This window comes from Nansenia antarctica (assembly GCF_963989245.1).
Source record: "Nansenia antarctica genome assembly, chromosome: 10".
Lineage (NCBI taxonomy): Eukaryota > Metazoa > Chordata > Actinopteri > Argentiniformes > Microstomatidae > Nansenia > Nansenia antarctica.
Genome location: NC_137680.1, coordinates 27,611,728 through 27,628,091, shown reverse-complemented (window position 1 = coordinate 27,628,091; position 16,364 = coordinate 27,611,728).

The following is a 16,364-nucleotide window of genomic DNA, read 5'->3' as shown; positions in this document are numbered from 1 at the left end:
CACAATCACACAATCACACACACAATCACACACACATACGCATGCACACACACACACACACACACACACACACACACACACACACACACAGTTTAATTGGGGCCTGAGGTAGTTTTTACAGCCAAAGGGCAAAAGAAGGCCATAAGAGTCTTTTAGATTGTTTAACTATACTCACTAATACATACTTACAGTGTGTGTGTGTGTGTGTGTGTGTGTGTCTATTGGTAACTAGAGGATTGTTGCTCTTTATATCCTGGGTAGAATCTATTAGCGTTGTGCGCCCTTGACCAAGTCACTTAAACTAGCTCCAGGGGCACTGCACTGTGAGTGACCCTGTGCTTTTTTGTGTGTGTGTTTGTGTGTCTGTGTGTGTGTGTGCGTGTGTGGGCGTGTGCGTGCGTACATACGTGTGTGTGTGCGTGTGTGTGTGTGCGTGTGTGTGTGCCACACAGATGCACTAATAAAGCGCTCCTCCTTTACCATCACTCATGGTAAAAACAGCATTTCCATGACATCACTTTCCAGTAAGTGGCAACTTTTTTTCAGGGCCGCAATTGAATTATTTTCAGCAAAATGACAGAGCAGGGAAATAATAGTAAGTAATAGCTCGGCATGAAGCATATATCATCCTGTGGTTTGCAGAGGTAACATTAGTTTTTATCACATTATGAAAACCCCCAAAAACAAGCAGAAAAAAAAGCAATCTCCCCCCAAAAATGTAGATTTCTTACCACAAACTGAACCCCGCAGAAACACACAACAATAAGTCTGACTGAGTCGCTGTGTGTGTGTGTGTGTGTGTCTGTCTATTCTCACATCACTGTCACATCTGGTAATGTGTTCTCACATCTGGTAATGTAGGCCAACGTGTTGTGACGCGCTGTGTGTCCGGATCATCACCCTGACGTTGAAGGGCATCTCTCTCACCCTCTCCCCCCAGCTGGTGCTCTGTCCCTGGGTACTGCTGGGGGGCAGGCCCCTGTCATGGGTCTCACCCTGACACGCACACACACACCCTGTCATGGGTATCACCCCGACACGCTAAGCTGACACACCAAGCTGACACGCTGACATGCCAAGTCCTGCCAACCATAAAACTCGAGGGGGGGAGGGGGTGGTCGTGATGGAGGGGGGGGTGGAGGGTGGTGGTGGTGGTGATGCCAAGTCCTGCCAACCATAAAACTCAAGGGGGGGGGTGGTGATGGAAGGCGGAGGGGGGGGGGGGGGTGGTGGTGGTTGGGGGGGATGAGCTTAGTGAGTTAGCGGTCTAGTTAATGACTAAGTGTTCTACATGTGCTATGATGTTGACATGCCAAGAAGTCCTGCCAACTATAAGACTCGGTGGGGGGTGGGAGGGTGGGGGGGTGGGGGGGGGGGGGTGAATGAGCGGGTGAAGAAGTGGTTGACTTAATGATTGTGTTTTCTTCATGTGCTGTGATGTTTATCCAATGCATTGAGATTCTATCATACTGTAGGCCAAACATAGTGAGTTGTGGATGATGTGTGAAAAAAATCAGCTTTCAACCTCATCATCATATTATACTATTGTACAGTGAACTACAGACGTCTGTTTGTGTAGAAGTTATGGAACCAATTACACTACAGTACACTTGAGTAATGTGAGTGCATTTTTCTCACAAGGCTGTAGCAAAAAAATCCTCCAATCCTCTAAAACCTTCCGTTACCACGGCGATGGGAGCAGCATCAAAAAAGGAGAAGTAAAAAGTGTACTTTTTTTAGTAATTGTGAAAAACTTCTGACGTTTTAAAACACTGCACGTGACGCCCATGGCATGTTCCACAATGAAACAATCACGGGGGGAGGGGGGGGGGAGTACAAATCCAAACAATTTCGTGAATAGCCCAATTATGGTGCTGTAAGCTACATTAGCTTTAAATGACAGGCCTTAGAAAATGGCTGATCATTTTCCTGACAGCAAGCAGAGGATTACGACATGATGTACGCTACCTCTCTATGGCCTCCCCCTCCCACATCTCCTCAAATCATTGGGTATTGTTCGGCACTGACATGCGAGCAGCTGCAGTGGAATGTCCTCATGCAGTTCTTGTACTTCTCCCCACCCCTCCATTGGATATAGAGCGTTTTTTTTAGAAAACGGTTTCGACGGGGCGCTTGGTGGTGTCGTAGCACACTCAGGCACCAGCTATGTAATCGCAGGGTCCCCGCTCCAGTTCCAGCCGTCGACATATCCTGCATGTCATCCCTCCTCTCTCTCTCGTCATCTCTCCATCTTCGCTGTCAATCTCTACTGTCTCTATCCCATTAAAGCAGAAATGCCCTAAAGACACTATTGAAAAAAGCAATGGTGCAATTCGATGTGAAAACAAACAATACTGATTGACACTGACACAAAATACAAATGGTGTACTTTACAGTATATACGTTGAACAAGCAGACTGAATCATAAGGTCAGACCATTCAGACAAACTCGCCACGGCATCTTTATCTATGATCTTGCCCATTGCTTCCTCAAAGAAATCGTTTTTGTGAAAAAAAGTGGTGGACATACAAATTATGTCCTTGTAGATGGACTGCACGTATAGCGCCTTTTATCCAAAGCGCTTTACAACGGCCTCTCATTCACACACCAATGTGAATGCAAGGCGCCGTCCCGCTCACTGGGAGCAATTTGGGGTTCAGTGTCTTGCCCAAGGACACTTCCACATGTGGCCAGCCGGGACTCGAACCGCCGATCTGCCAACCTTGCGATCATTAGACCGTGATGTTGTGATAAATGGTTAAATCCAAATCCACCTCAATGAAAAAGTCAGCCAACACTTATGAATCAAGAGTCAAACCCACACCTCTGCATTGCAGCTTTACAGTGTTTGTGCATCGTATCAAAGTTTGACACTTCTGTGGTAAAGTTCCCATTAGCTAGATTGACAGCACTGGGATCTCTCTCTGTAACACTGGTAATCTCAACCCTTTCAGCGCAATAATTAGCCCATCCTCGCATAATTGCTAAATGATTAGTGGCGTGTCGCCATTTTGTTATTCCGGAGATCTCTTTTGTCTATTCCTTTGGGAGGGGACGGATATGAGTTTCTGATGCTGTTACTCCCCATTAAGGATTGTTGTTGTTATTGACTGTTATAAAGGTTTGCTCAGGAGACAGATTAGCTGAACAATTTTCTTTTGAATAAAACAATGCCTCCGATATTGAAACGGCCAGGTGGGGACAATGCTAATGATACACTGAACTGTGCACAGCACAACTGGTTGTGATGGGGTGATACAATGCAGCGTGTATCACCCAATATGTACTTGTATATAGATGTATTGTATATGTAATATACATGTACGTGTATATAGATGTAATATACATGTATTGTATCACCTAATACATGCAGCATTATAATGCAGATACTTGATCCCACCATAACAAGATTGACTAATGTTCATTATTTCTCCCATTTTCAGTGATATTAACGAGTGGTCACGTTAGCCAAGTTACTTGTACTAGTTACTTACTTGTACTGCGTATGTCTCAAATATCAAATAGAAATGTTAGGACACTAAAAGAAACAGCTAAAAATATCTATATTTACAAGACTCCTAAGGAGCTTCTAATGGACCCCTGCTACACAGCTTTGTTGTCATGGCATTCGTTGATTATGATGCGTTCACTTTACCAGTGTATTGCTCAGGACAGTATTATAGTATTAGTCAGGGTCAGGGTCAGGGAAGTTGTATATATTATATTGATCCCTATTAAGCTTGGCTGTATCATTATACTGTTTTCTATCTTTCATGTTCACCTAGTTTTGCTTTCTCTCAGTGGGAAATCAAAATCTTTGGCCTTGAACTCCGAGACAACATGTTGATGCTCAGAGGAGAATTTCGATGTAGTTCAAAAGTGCAAGTATGTACGAGGATGCTGAGCATTGATATTGAAGTACTCATTCAAGTCTGGGATCACGTTATTTCATGTTTTCTAGCATAATATGTGACAGGGTCTGGTGAAAAGGTCCCCAAGTAGGACAAGGTAATTTTTTCACTTTATGAAAGGGCAGATTGTAAGCTTTCAAATGTTGGGTCGAAGATATGCTTATTTGAATGTTGGTACACCTCAAACCAAATACCGGAGAAACTCCCTCTGAATCAGAACAGACATGTTTGCTACCATTGCGTTGGTAGCTAGCTAGCAGCTAAGAACATCGCTATGAACATCTAACTGCATGTTTAGCACATCACAACATGTTGATAGAACATCAACATGCTAAAAACACATATAAACACATAATTAGATATTCACACAGTCCTTGCTTTTGAACACGTCCCAAAACATACGTTTGTTTACAAGCCATGTATCACTAACCCAGTAGCCTAGAAGCAGGACGGCAGACGATACAGTGAATCCAATTCACAAATTATTTAAATGTAATTAAATTTAAAAAGTATTTAGTGATCCTAAAACTGTTGTTTGTTATAAACATATATATTATATATAATATTCCAGTGGTGTGCCGTCAGGGCCAGCAAGGCCTTCTCTGCTGGCCTAAACATCATCAGAATATACATTTTATTTTAATATATTTTTTCCACAAATATGTATCAATGATTCCCCATAGTCTATTCTCTTCATTTCATAGCTTTCCTCTTGGTTGCGTTGCTTCCAGTCTCCGATTGAGATTTGGAGGGCTGGCCTTTATGTTAGAGCTTTTATCCAATCAAAATGTGTTGCTAGGGGGCTCCAAAATCTGCCCGCCTGCACAATAAACGGTGCCGCGGATACGACCTGTAACTTAACGTTGTACGAGAAAACCTGTGGCGTACCTAGTGGAAACCTACGTAGATTTCGAGTTGGCGAGCAAAAGCAACAACGGCGCCTGCTGTAAGGCTCAATGATGTCAGCACCCAGCACGTCTTTTGATTGGATACGCACTATTGATACGCACTATTGATATTCACTATTGAGATGCGTAACTATGCCGGTAGATGTGAAACTTTTGAAAGTGCGCAGGGAAACGGAGCTCCACAACGAAAGCTTTCGTTGACTGATCGATAATACTGATCGATTGTGTCCTGTTTTTGGGTAAACAATAACTTTCATTTAGGGGACACGATCTTTTCTTGCTGAAAACAACCCAGATTTACATGACTTTGTCCACAAACAAAGTGTTTACTGGGACGTCAGGCAAAATACAAAACGACCTGATTTTTGCTATTGCTGAAGTGATGGGAGAAGAGATCAAAATGGAGATTAAAAAGGCACCCTTTGTCGCTATTATGGTGGACGAGACGACAGCCGTGGGTAATGTAGCGATCTTAAAGATGTTAGTTTAACACTCTTCATTGTAAATGCGGATTTATTGATTAAAAATGCTTCGGAAATATTAATATAACTCTGTTGTACTTGTCTGACTATGTTAAGGTGATGCAACGCCCGGTTATACTGTGTTTCTGTCTAGTTTCTAGAGCCATGGCGTCATAACGATGGTATTAAGAGGTAGAATAATTCAGGTAGGAATGTGTCGGACATCACTGAAGGCCTAGGTGTGAAATGCACCGCCCGCCACTGTAATATTCAACACTTAAACTATTGTAAAAAACAGAAAACATTTATTTTTCTTTTTGATCATTTGCACGAGTTGAGAATTGCCGACATGCGGACCTTTTCACCAGACTGTGTCATAGGCTATATGCTCGACATGAGTAGTGGATATTTGAGGACTCTAAACAATGTATATCGCCTATGATCTTATCATTGATGATCTCTATACTAATGTACTCTCTGATGTCTACCAAGCGTTTTTAATACGCAATCCTTTGCCTGGTTGATGTGTCCCCAGTAAAATCAACTCAGATGGCCTGAGATGTTTACTCTGAGAAATACTATTTGCATAACAAATATTGATCGAAGAATGAAGGGATCAATGCGGCGTGATTAAGAAATGAAATAGGCAGGTGAAACACAGATAGCCTGGTCCCCTTAATACCCAAATGACTTAAACACACAGATTGATATATTCACAGCCCACACACACACACACACACACACACACACACACACACACACACACACACACAGGCACACACACACATGACACATGCACACACACATAAACACATACACACCCACACACGCACATGACACACGCACATAAACACACACACGCACACACACACATGACAAACGCACACACTCACAAACACACACACATACACACACATGACACATGCACACGCACATTAACACATACACACACCCAAACACACACTCACACACATACACACCCACACACAAAATAAACACTTCACAAGCTCTGCCACGTTTTGAACACAAGCAAGATCAGCGTTCTCGCAAACTCCTAACAATTAAATTAAACTAAAAGAAACAAAAAAAGAAAATCACCCAGGCCGAAGGATGAAGACAGATTATACTTCTGCTGCCGAGCTAATCAAATGAAAGAGCAGGAAAAATTGTGTTAGCCGGGACGAATAATCTAATTAGGTACAACTGAAGGACGTTTAGCTGCCGAGGAGATTCACTTTGGCTGTGTTTTCTTTAACATTGTGTGCAACAATGTTCTGTGCTAGGCTTACACGCGTACACCGGGAGGGTCTGAGGACATAACAACAAATGGGTGTTGTTGGAAATGAGATTTGTTTCGAGGCGGATGTTTTCAAAGTGGTCTTCGTGGTGCTGAATACTAGTTTTTCCTCCTCTTGTTGTTGTTGCTCTGTTGGTGTATCCAGTGGAGCCTCACAGGAGCGGTTGACATATTGCATGTTTACCTCATCCACATTCTTCAGTTAGTTTTGCTGAGGCTAGCGTTCTGTTATCACCCGGTGGCCAAATTGGATTTGACAGTGCACATTTGACAGTGTACGTTTCAATTACACGTCACGGCTGTCCTCTGGTTACTGTTTTCACACGCGGTGGCTCTAGCTCCTGCTGAATTGTATGTGGGGGGGGGGGGGGGGGGGGGTTCTTACACTCCAACACACAATGATACACACCATGATACACACAATGATACACACATGATACACACATGATACACACATGATACACACATGATACACACATGATACACACAATGATACACACACAGTGAGTGCGTGCATTTGTGTGTGTGTGTGATTGATTTGATTGATTGAGAATGTTTATTTTGGTCCCCTATACAATTCACAATACAGATATTAAAAAATTTACACAGTCACAATTCATAACACCAGGACCAAAAAGGTGTAGGCTGAAGCCGTGGCTTATTGCGCTTGTTACATGTATGCATGTCCCCCCATGCATGCATAATCAAAACATTGAAACTTTTATAAACAACATTTCACTTACGCATGTCAACAAAAAGTAAAAAAAATACCAAACAAAAACTATATTTAAACCTCTGTTTTATACTTGTTAATCATCTTATTTTTAAATAATTTTTAAAATCCTTTTAGTGTACTACACATTTTCATTTCCTTTTCAAAAGTATTCCATAAATTAACTCCTTTAACTGTTATACATCTTTCTTTTGCATTTGTTCTAATCTTTGTTTTCATAAACATACATATTCCTCTGAGTTCGTAATTACTCTGTCTAACTTGAAATAGTCTCTGGATACAGTCTGGATACAGTCTGGAAGCATCTTATTTTTTACTTTATGTGTGTGTGTGTGTGTGTGTGTGTGTGTGTGTGTGTGTGTGTGTGTGTGTGCGTGTGTGTGTGTGTGCGTGTGTGTGTGTGTGTGTGCGTGTGTGTTGGTTTTGGAGTCTGGTCTGATTGGCCAGACCTGAATGACCTCTGTGTCCGAGCCGGGGTGTCCCTGGAGTGGGTGCGGTCTGACTCTGAGACTGTTCGGGTCTCAGAGAACTGTATATCTGACCCTCTCACACAGGTCAGGGCAACAGCCTCCTTTGCTGGACAGAGCCACCAGCTAACATCTAGAGGGGCCAGACGGACTCTCATGGACCTTCATCAACATCAACAACAACAACACTGGACTGGTCTGAAACTCCAGGGAAAACTGGCATGTCTTCCCACAGCTGATCACTCTGTTTCCCATTCTTTTCTAAAAAACACTGCACTCGATGAGGACATTGTCATATTCACAACCAAGGCCAGATTACAAGTCCTTCCTACCAGACTCAACCTCTCTATTTGGTTTCCCTCCACTCAGGTTCCTCATTGCTTGCACCACACCACAGAACAGGTTACAGAAACACTTTCACATATCTTGAATGGCTGTTATGCTTACAAAGGAATGTATATAGCACGTCATGACAGAATTGTGAGCCTAATAGTAAAGGACATATCACTCCACTTCCCAGTTACAGTGAAAATGTATACACATGCTTGTGTCAATGCATCCATGTTCAATTTCTGTAATGACCAATGTCACTTTTCACAGTTGTCTGCTAACACACTAGATGTTGTTGTTGTTAATGAAGAGTCCAGAGAGGTGTCTGTATTAGAGGTAGCATGCACCTTTGATATAAGCCTAGAGGAAGCCTTCATGACTAAGGTCATGAAATACCAGCAGCTTGTAGACACCATCTCAGAGCTAGGCTATAGGTGTACGCTATTAGTCTTTATATTTGGCAGTCTTGGACATGTGCACAGATTGGTTGTCAGAGGACTACGTCTACTGGGAATGTCCAAGGGAGAAGCAAAAAGGCTCAGCAAGTATTGCTCTGTCTCTGCGATTATTGGCAGCCGCCAAATATGGCGGAGACGGTGTTACTTGTACCCGTGAGTCTTGTCCTGTTGTATGTGAAAGACATTGTCCATGTCTGTTTGTGAATGCATCCCATCTGTGCCTTCAGTATTTGTGTCCTTGTATACTTGTTTCTATGTGGACAGAAATAAATGATTAAAATGTGCGTGCATGTACATGTATGTGTGTGTTCGCTGGTTAATGGAACTAGACTATGTTTGTGTTCACTGAGTAGCCTCTTATCATTCCTGTGTAATTAGCCTGAAACGGCTATCCAACGTATACCCAAAGTACATTGAAAGCTGAACCATTTGGAGTAAATGCATGGGGTTGGTCTCCTTTTGAAGGTAACACTCTGAAGCTTGTTCCCCAACAGTAAGAATGATTAAGTGGCACTGGTATTGAAAAATACAAGTTTGAACAGAAACTGAAGTGAAAGTTTTTTTTATTTTAGCAATGTAAACAAACTGTTGTTGTCAGAATGTTATCGATCGGTAGTCAACTATAAGGCTTCATTGGTGAGTTTTATCAAATGTGTCAATGTAGTGTGTTTGTTGGTGGTCTGACAGCGACATCGATTGTGCCTGCTGTTGTGATTCCATCTTGAGATGGATTATTTGGGTCGAAGTGCAAGAATCATATCTTTGAGAGGACGTAACGTATGACTACCTACGTAAACATAGAAACATGAGAAGCATGTACATGACTACCTACGTAAACATAGGAACATAGGAAGCATGTACAGGGCAAGACAATTAGCACATGGCACTAAGGCCCGCCGGAAGCCCGTCGGATGCTTAGCAGGTTAATGGAACTAGACTATGTTTGAATAACAATACTATTTCGACCCAGATGTCATCATCATAGTAGTATGATTCTATGCAAAGTCTATTCACCAACATTCTACGTTCTGAATGGCGTTCTAGAGTGGTGCATGATTGTGTTTGTGAAATTGCCATCGCAGTAAGTACTACCCCCCCCCTCCCTCCTAACTAGCTCTTTAGGAGGGCTGGCAAAATGAGTGAGAGTTGCAAATGCAGTTCATCCATTTCCTCTCATAATGAGACAAACTTAGCGGCGATCTATCCCATCTAATACCCAATTAAGTGCGTCATCTCGTCTAAAATGTGTGGCCCTGGAGTGGGATATTTAATGGTTGTGGGTGAAATGTTTTCTACCTAAATAAATGGGGTTTCTCTGGAGAGGACCTCTGCTGGTGTTCTGGTCCCTTATCTCGCCTTTCTGTTTTTCGGGGGAGGGCAAACTGAGATGCTCTGTTTGATCAATGCTCATCTCCATTATCCCCATTCTGAGGGAAATTGCTCCCTGTGTGCCACGTTTTGTGTGTAGTCCAAACGTGTGTGTGTGTGTGTGTGTGTGTGTGTGTGTGTGTGTGTGTGTGTGCGTGCGTGCTTGCGTGTGTGTGTGTTTCTGTCGGAAGTACACGCTCACACAAACCTTTTAGCCTACTTTATCTTACTTTTCTTTACTTTGTGTTGAATTCATTTTAGAAGAGGAGAGAGATAACTTTTGTATGGATTGGTATAGAGTTGTTTGTATAGATTCAGGTTTTTTACGAGACTTTCTTAACGTCTTCCTTTAATGTCGCTTTGTTAGACTTGTGGATAAAAGTCAGCAGGTTTTTCTGTTCATGTCGTCTTCTTACTTGCATCCTTTTCTCCTTTAGTTCTCTGGCTTCATCAATCTTGACGCCTTGCCTCCATGTTGTGTCGTTCTTGCCACTCTGTCACCCTTGTCTTCACTCATGTCTTTCTCCTCCTGCCAGTCTCTGTTCCTCTTCCCTTCCTTCTCTCTTTCTCTCGCTGTCTCTCTTGCTTCCCTCTCCCCTTAATCTCTCTCTGTCTGTGTGTGTGTCTTTCTCTCTGTGTGTTTGTGTGTCTCTCCCTGCATGTGTGTCTCTGTGTGTGTGTGTGTCTCTCCCTGCATGTGTGTCTCTCTGTGTGTGTGTGTGTGTGTGTGTGTGTGTGTCTCTCTGTGTCTCTGGGTGTGTGTCTCTCTCTCTGTGTATGTCTCTGTCTCTCTCTCTGTGTGTCTCTCTCTCTCTCTCTCTCTGTGTATGTCTCTGTCTCTCTGTCTATGTGTCTCTCTCTCTCTGTGTATGTCTCTCTCTCTCTCTCTGTGTCTCTCTCTCTCTCTATTTCCCTTTCTCTCCCTCTCTCTCTCTCTGTGTCTCTCTCTCTCTCTCTCTCTCTCTCTCTCTCTCTCTCTGTGTCTCTTTCTCTATGTCTCTTTCTCTCTTTCTGTATGTCTCTCTCTCTCACTCGCTCTGTGTCTCTGTGTGTGTGTGTGTCCTTCTCCCACTCTCTCATTCTCTGGGTGTGTCTCTCTCTCTGTGTATGTCTCTTTCTCTGTGTGTGTGTGTGTGTGTGTGTGTGTGTGTGTGTGTGTGTGTGTGCATGTGTATGCGTGTGCGTGTGTGTGTTTGTCTTTCTCTCTCTCTCTCTCTGGCCTCTCTCTCTCTCTGGCCTCTCTCTCTCTCTCTCTGGCCTCTCTCTCTCTCTGGCCTCTCTCTCTCTCTGTCTCTCTCTCTGGCCTCTCTCTCTCTCTTTCTCTCTCTCTCTCTCTCTCTCTGGCCTCTCTCTCTCTCTCTCACTGGCCTCTCTCTGTCTCTCTCTCTGGCCTCTCTCTCTCTCTCTCTTTCTCTCTCTCTGGCCTCTCTCTCTCTCTCTGGCCTCTCTCTCTCTCTCTTTCTCTCTCTCTGGCCTCTCTCTCTCTCTCTCTCTCTGGCCTGCAATCAAAATATCCGTATTAAGCATCTCTTAAACCGAGATAATCAATCTGAAGAGCACAGGTGAAAGAGTCAAGGACTCTTGCTTAGAAAGATTTCTGAAAAGATAAAGTATGAACTACTTCAGTAATCCCTCTCCAAGGGTCATAACAAGGAGGAAGGTGGAAGAGACAACGAAAAACGCGGAGTACCGAAAAAGGAGACCTTGGATTAGACTCAGACAAAGGTCTCCTTTTGTCAGACACCACCAGTGCTCCTCTGCTGTCTGCTATCTCCTGGAAGTGACAACCTCTCTCTCTCTCCTTTATTTCTTTTCACCACAGCTTCTAAAGTATGATTACTCTGGACGGAGTTTGAATGGTGATGGTACATTAGCTGTATGTAGGGTAGAGCAGGGTGGCGGCGGGGGTCACGGCTTTGAAGGAACAATCGGGAGCACGTGTCAATCAGGTGGCCTACAAAATGGAAGTCGTTCAGTGAATGATGAAGGTAATTAGGGTGGTTAAAGGTGGATAATTAAATAGTTTGATGAAGTGTGTTTGGAGGGTTCTCGGGCATGCAGGATGAATCAAGTCATCGATGCAATGGACCTATCGCTAAGCCACGCCCCCAAATAAAAATTGTCCAATCATATCACAGCAAAAGGCACCACAGGCAGAAAACTCGGACAAACAACTCGCTAATATCTGATGGTGAAAACTTCTAGACGAAATATTCTTGTCATCTCTACCTGTCTGGTGGTTCAGCTTCAGATGCTCATTTGTGCTCAAGTTTCATCCACAATTGTTAAAAAAATACATTTTCTCCAAAATATGTTGGAGGTAATTAAACTTTGTTGTTGTTGTTAAGGCTCACTATCGTTGAATGGGAATTGTATTGTGAAATTGTATTTGAAGTGCATTCTTTTTCATGGTTTAATGTGATAGCATGACACTCCACACATACACACACGCACAAACACAGAGACATACACACACACACACACACACACTGGGCATCAAGTGTCACGCTAAGGGTCTAACAGACGGTAACGCTAAAGCCGTGATGCCAACAGGCTCTTGGTATTGCTAGGACACTAATCCTGTCATGTTCCCTCTGTGACACAAATATGTGAGAACACATGCACACACACGCACGAGAGACACACACACACACACACACAGGCATGAACATGTACGCACACACAGACAAACATGTACACTTAAACACACACACACGCATAGAAAAACACACACTTAACATCTCCCAGTGTTAAATCGGGCCGCCCTGGGTTTCACAACAACCTGCTTTGATTAGTTCTCATCTTGCCATGTGGGTATAACCCCCCCGCCCCCCCCCCCCCTGACCTGATTATCCTCCCATCAACCATTTGATTGCTTATCATCCCCACCCCCTTCTCTCCCCCAAACCGCAATTGTGTCTCCCTGTTCTATCGGGGGCTCATTGATTCAAGTGTTTTCTTGGAGGTACTCCCTCCGTCAGCTTTGCATGCGTGGCTCTTTCTCCCCAGAAGCTCAGATACAAATCTCCGGCAAAGGCACAAAAAAAAACTGGTTGAGTATGCATCGGTGAAAGCTCTGGGAATGACACAGCAAAAGAAAGACCACTGGATGGTGGGGTACCAGGGTTACGACTGACTCTGGCTGACCCTGTGCCTCGAGCAAAAAAGAAATTTCGTTGTACTCTGTGCAACGACAACAAGGTTGAATCTCAGTGGCGGGCGGTGCATTTCACACCTAGGCCTTCAGTGATGTCCGACACATTCATACCTGAATTATTCTACCTCTTAATACCATCGTTATGACGCCATGGCTCTAGAAACTAGACAGAAACACAGTATAACCGGGCGTTGCATCACCTTAACATAGTCAGGCAGAGTTATATTAATATTTCCGAAGCATTTTTTATCAATAAATCCGCATTTACAATGAAGAGTGTTAAACTAACATATTTAAGATCGCTACATTACCCACGTCTGTCGTCTCGTCCACCATAATAGCGACAAAGGGTGCCTTTTTAATCTCCATTTTGATCTCTTCTCCCATCACTTCAGCAATAGCAAAAATCAGGTCGTTTTGTATTTTGCCTGACGTCCCAGTAAACACTTTGTTTGTGGACAGGTGGTAATGTAAATCTGGGTTGTTTTCAGCAAGAAAAGAAAGAATTCAACGTAGTTTCCTCTGTTTGTGGACTCGGTGCTTTCATCGTGTCCCCTAAATGAAAGTTATTGTTTACCCAAAAACAGGACACAATCGATCAGTATTATCGATCAGTCAACGAAAGGGTGCTGCGCACTTGTTCGTTGAGCTGTAAATCCACTCGGGTGTTCAAAAGTCCCACCCGGCATAGTTACGCATCTCAATAGTGAATATCAATAGTGCGTATCAATAGTGCGTATCCAATCAAAAGACGTGCTGGGTGCTGACATCATTGAGCCTTACAGCAGGCGCCGTTGTTGCTTTTGCTCGCCAACTCGAAATCTACGTAGGTTTCCACTAGGAACGCCACAGGTTTTCTCGGTCAACGTTAAGTTACAGGTCGTATTCGCGGCACAGTTTATTGTGCAGGCGGGCAGATTTTGGAGCCCCCTGGCAACACATTTTGATTGGATAAAAGCTCTAACATAAAGGCCAGCCCTCCAAATCTCAATCGGAGACTGGAAGCAGCGCAACCAAGAGGAAAGCTATGAAATGAAGAGAATAGACTATGGGGAATCATTAATACATATTTGTGGAAAAAATATATTAAAATAAAATGTATATTCTGATGATGTTTAGGCCAGCAGAGAAGGCCTTGCTGGCCCTGACGGCACACCACTGTTGAATCTAAGCTAATCTAATTAACCTCTCAGGGTAACCCTTGGTCAGACGAAGCGACCATCCCAGATTTCCAGAAAGCTGGAGTAGAAGTTTGTTAACCTAGTTTTGTTTTTTAGCGATTAGCTAAAGCCTCTCAACTTTCGCATTGAACCTTAAATCTTGATTTAATCCAGATTTGTTGGTTGCTTTTACCCTTGTGTGAGCATTATTTAAGTTAGATGTGTGCCCCTGAAGCAGTGTAGTATTTAACTTTACTTTGATTAGGTTTTTAATTAACCTTTATGGAAAGGTCCATTAATACACAACATCTCTTTAGCCAGGGAGAAGACCTGGCCAAGACAGCAGTAGCAGCAGCAGCAGTCAATTGCTTATAGCAGTACTGCTGAGTATTGTAATGGAGTGCTGGATAATGGAAGCTAGATAAGGAATCCAAGGCAGACTGACTATAGTTGGCTCGGTCCCCCTGAAACAGTGACAAGAGACAACCATCCCATGTTGAGTAGATAGATAAGTCGTGACAGTTTACACTGCGTTCAGAGATTATGCCCTCTGGCACAGAGTCGTGATGTGACTTTGATTAGGCAAGCGTAATTACTCTTCGTCTCTTCCTTTTCAGACCTTTTGGGACCGCTGTCTGAACCTACTGTACAGGATGCCTATCCATACTGTATGCTTCGTTTCATATCATTACTGCTCCTTTTTGTGGGATACTTTTGTATTCACACCCCGACAAATTCCAACATTTAGCATTGGTGTTTTTTTTCTCTGATTGTGGCTCTATCAATATAGAATATTATAGTATATAATATTATATATACGTATATAGTCTATCATATATTAGTGTTAGAGTTTAATCTAGTCTCATGAGCTAGTCTCAGTAGCCAGTTTGAGCTAGTCTCAGTAGCCAGTTTGAGCTAGTCTCAGTAGCCAGTTTAAGCTAGTCTGAGGAGCTAGTTTAAGCTAGTCTCAGGAGCTAGTTTGACCTAGTCAGTTTTAGAGTGTATTTCGCAGTGTCTTTATTTGTGTGCAAATGCAACACATCTGTCTTGCAGTTGTCGTGTTCTCTTTCTGGCATTGTTTTGCCTTTGGTTAGGGTGAGGGGTGGGGGTCTTGGTTTGTTTACTTCTAGCATCTAATAAATCCAAACTATCCACAATTTAATTTTTCCTTTTGACTTTGATGTATGATTGTTTTGGTGCACTATCAAATTATCATGAATTATGATGGAGATGTATATTGTTGTGGTGCAGTAATTGTTTCAAGATCCTTGGAACTTTTTAATATGCTTCATAGCAGGCTTCCCTCTTCAATAAAAACGTAAGTGAACCCACTTAAGGGACCACATTGCCTTTCCACACTGCATTGCAGATTCCTTGCAGTAAAGCTACGCATCTTAAATACTGCATTGGGAAACACCACTTAAACCACTTATAGGCTATAGTGTAAATCACGTCTATTGAATTAATAGTCTGGATTATGTAGACATTCATACTTAGATTTAGGACTATAGGACTCCCAATCTGGACGGATGGAGGCTATTTTTTGGCTTCTTTTTTTTTCTTCAAGGGGCTCTTTTTTCGTCTGGTGATCCAGCTCCCTCTGAGTCGCTACTTCGAGGAGTTCCATGTGTGAGGGAAAAAAAAAACGGATTCAGGCCCCTGCTCTCCCACGATATTCCCAAATCTATATAATCACCCCCTGGGTCCTCCCACCTTACCTAACCCTCACACTCAGCCATATACCCAAATTAACTTCCAAGACCCCTCCTGGCGTGCAGTGCGCGCACATGGTCCCCCCCCCCCCCCACCCCCTCTCTAAAACCACATGTTCCTCATTATTTCAAGTCATTTACCACTGGGCCTGGGGCTGTTCTGATACGCTATCCGTGCTCCTCTAATGGGACTTGACTGTGGGAGTGTAAGTCAGGAAAAGTGTGGGTAGGATTATATGGGGGTGGGGGTTGGGTGGGTGGGTTGGTACGTAGGGATGTGGGGAGAAATTCTCTGGTTCTATAAATCGAAACCAGCTTTCGGGAAGGGGCACTGGAGAGGGGCAGTAGGGGGATAGAGTTAGGGTTTAAAGCTTCCCTATTTTATGAGCTGAATGGCAGTC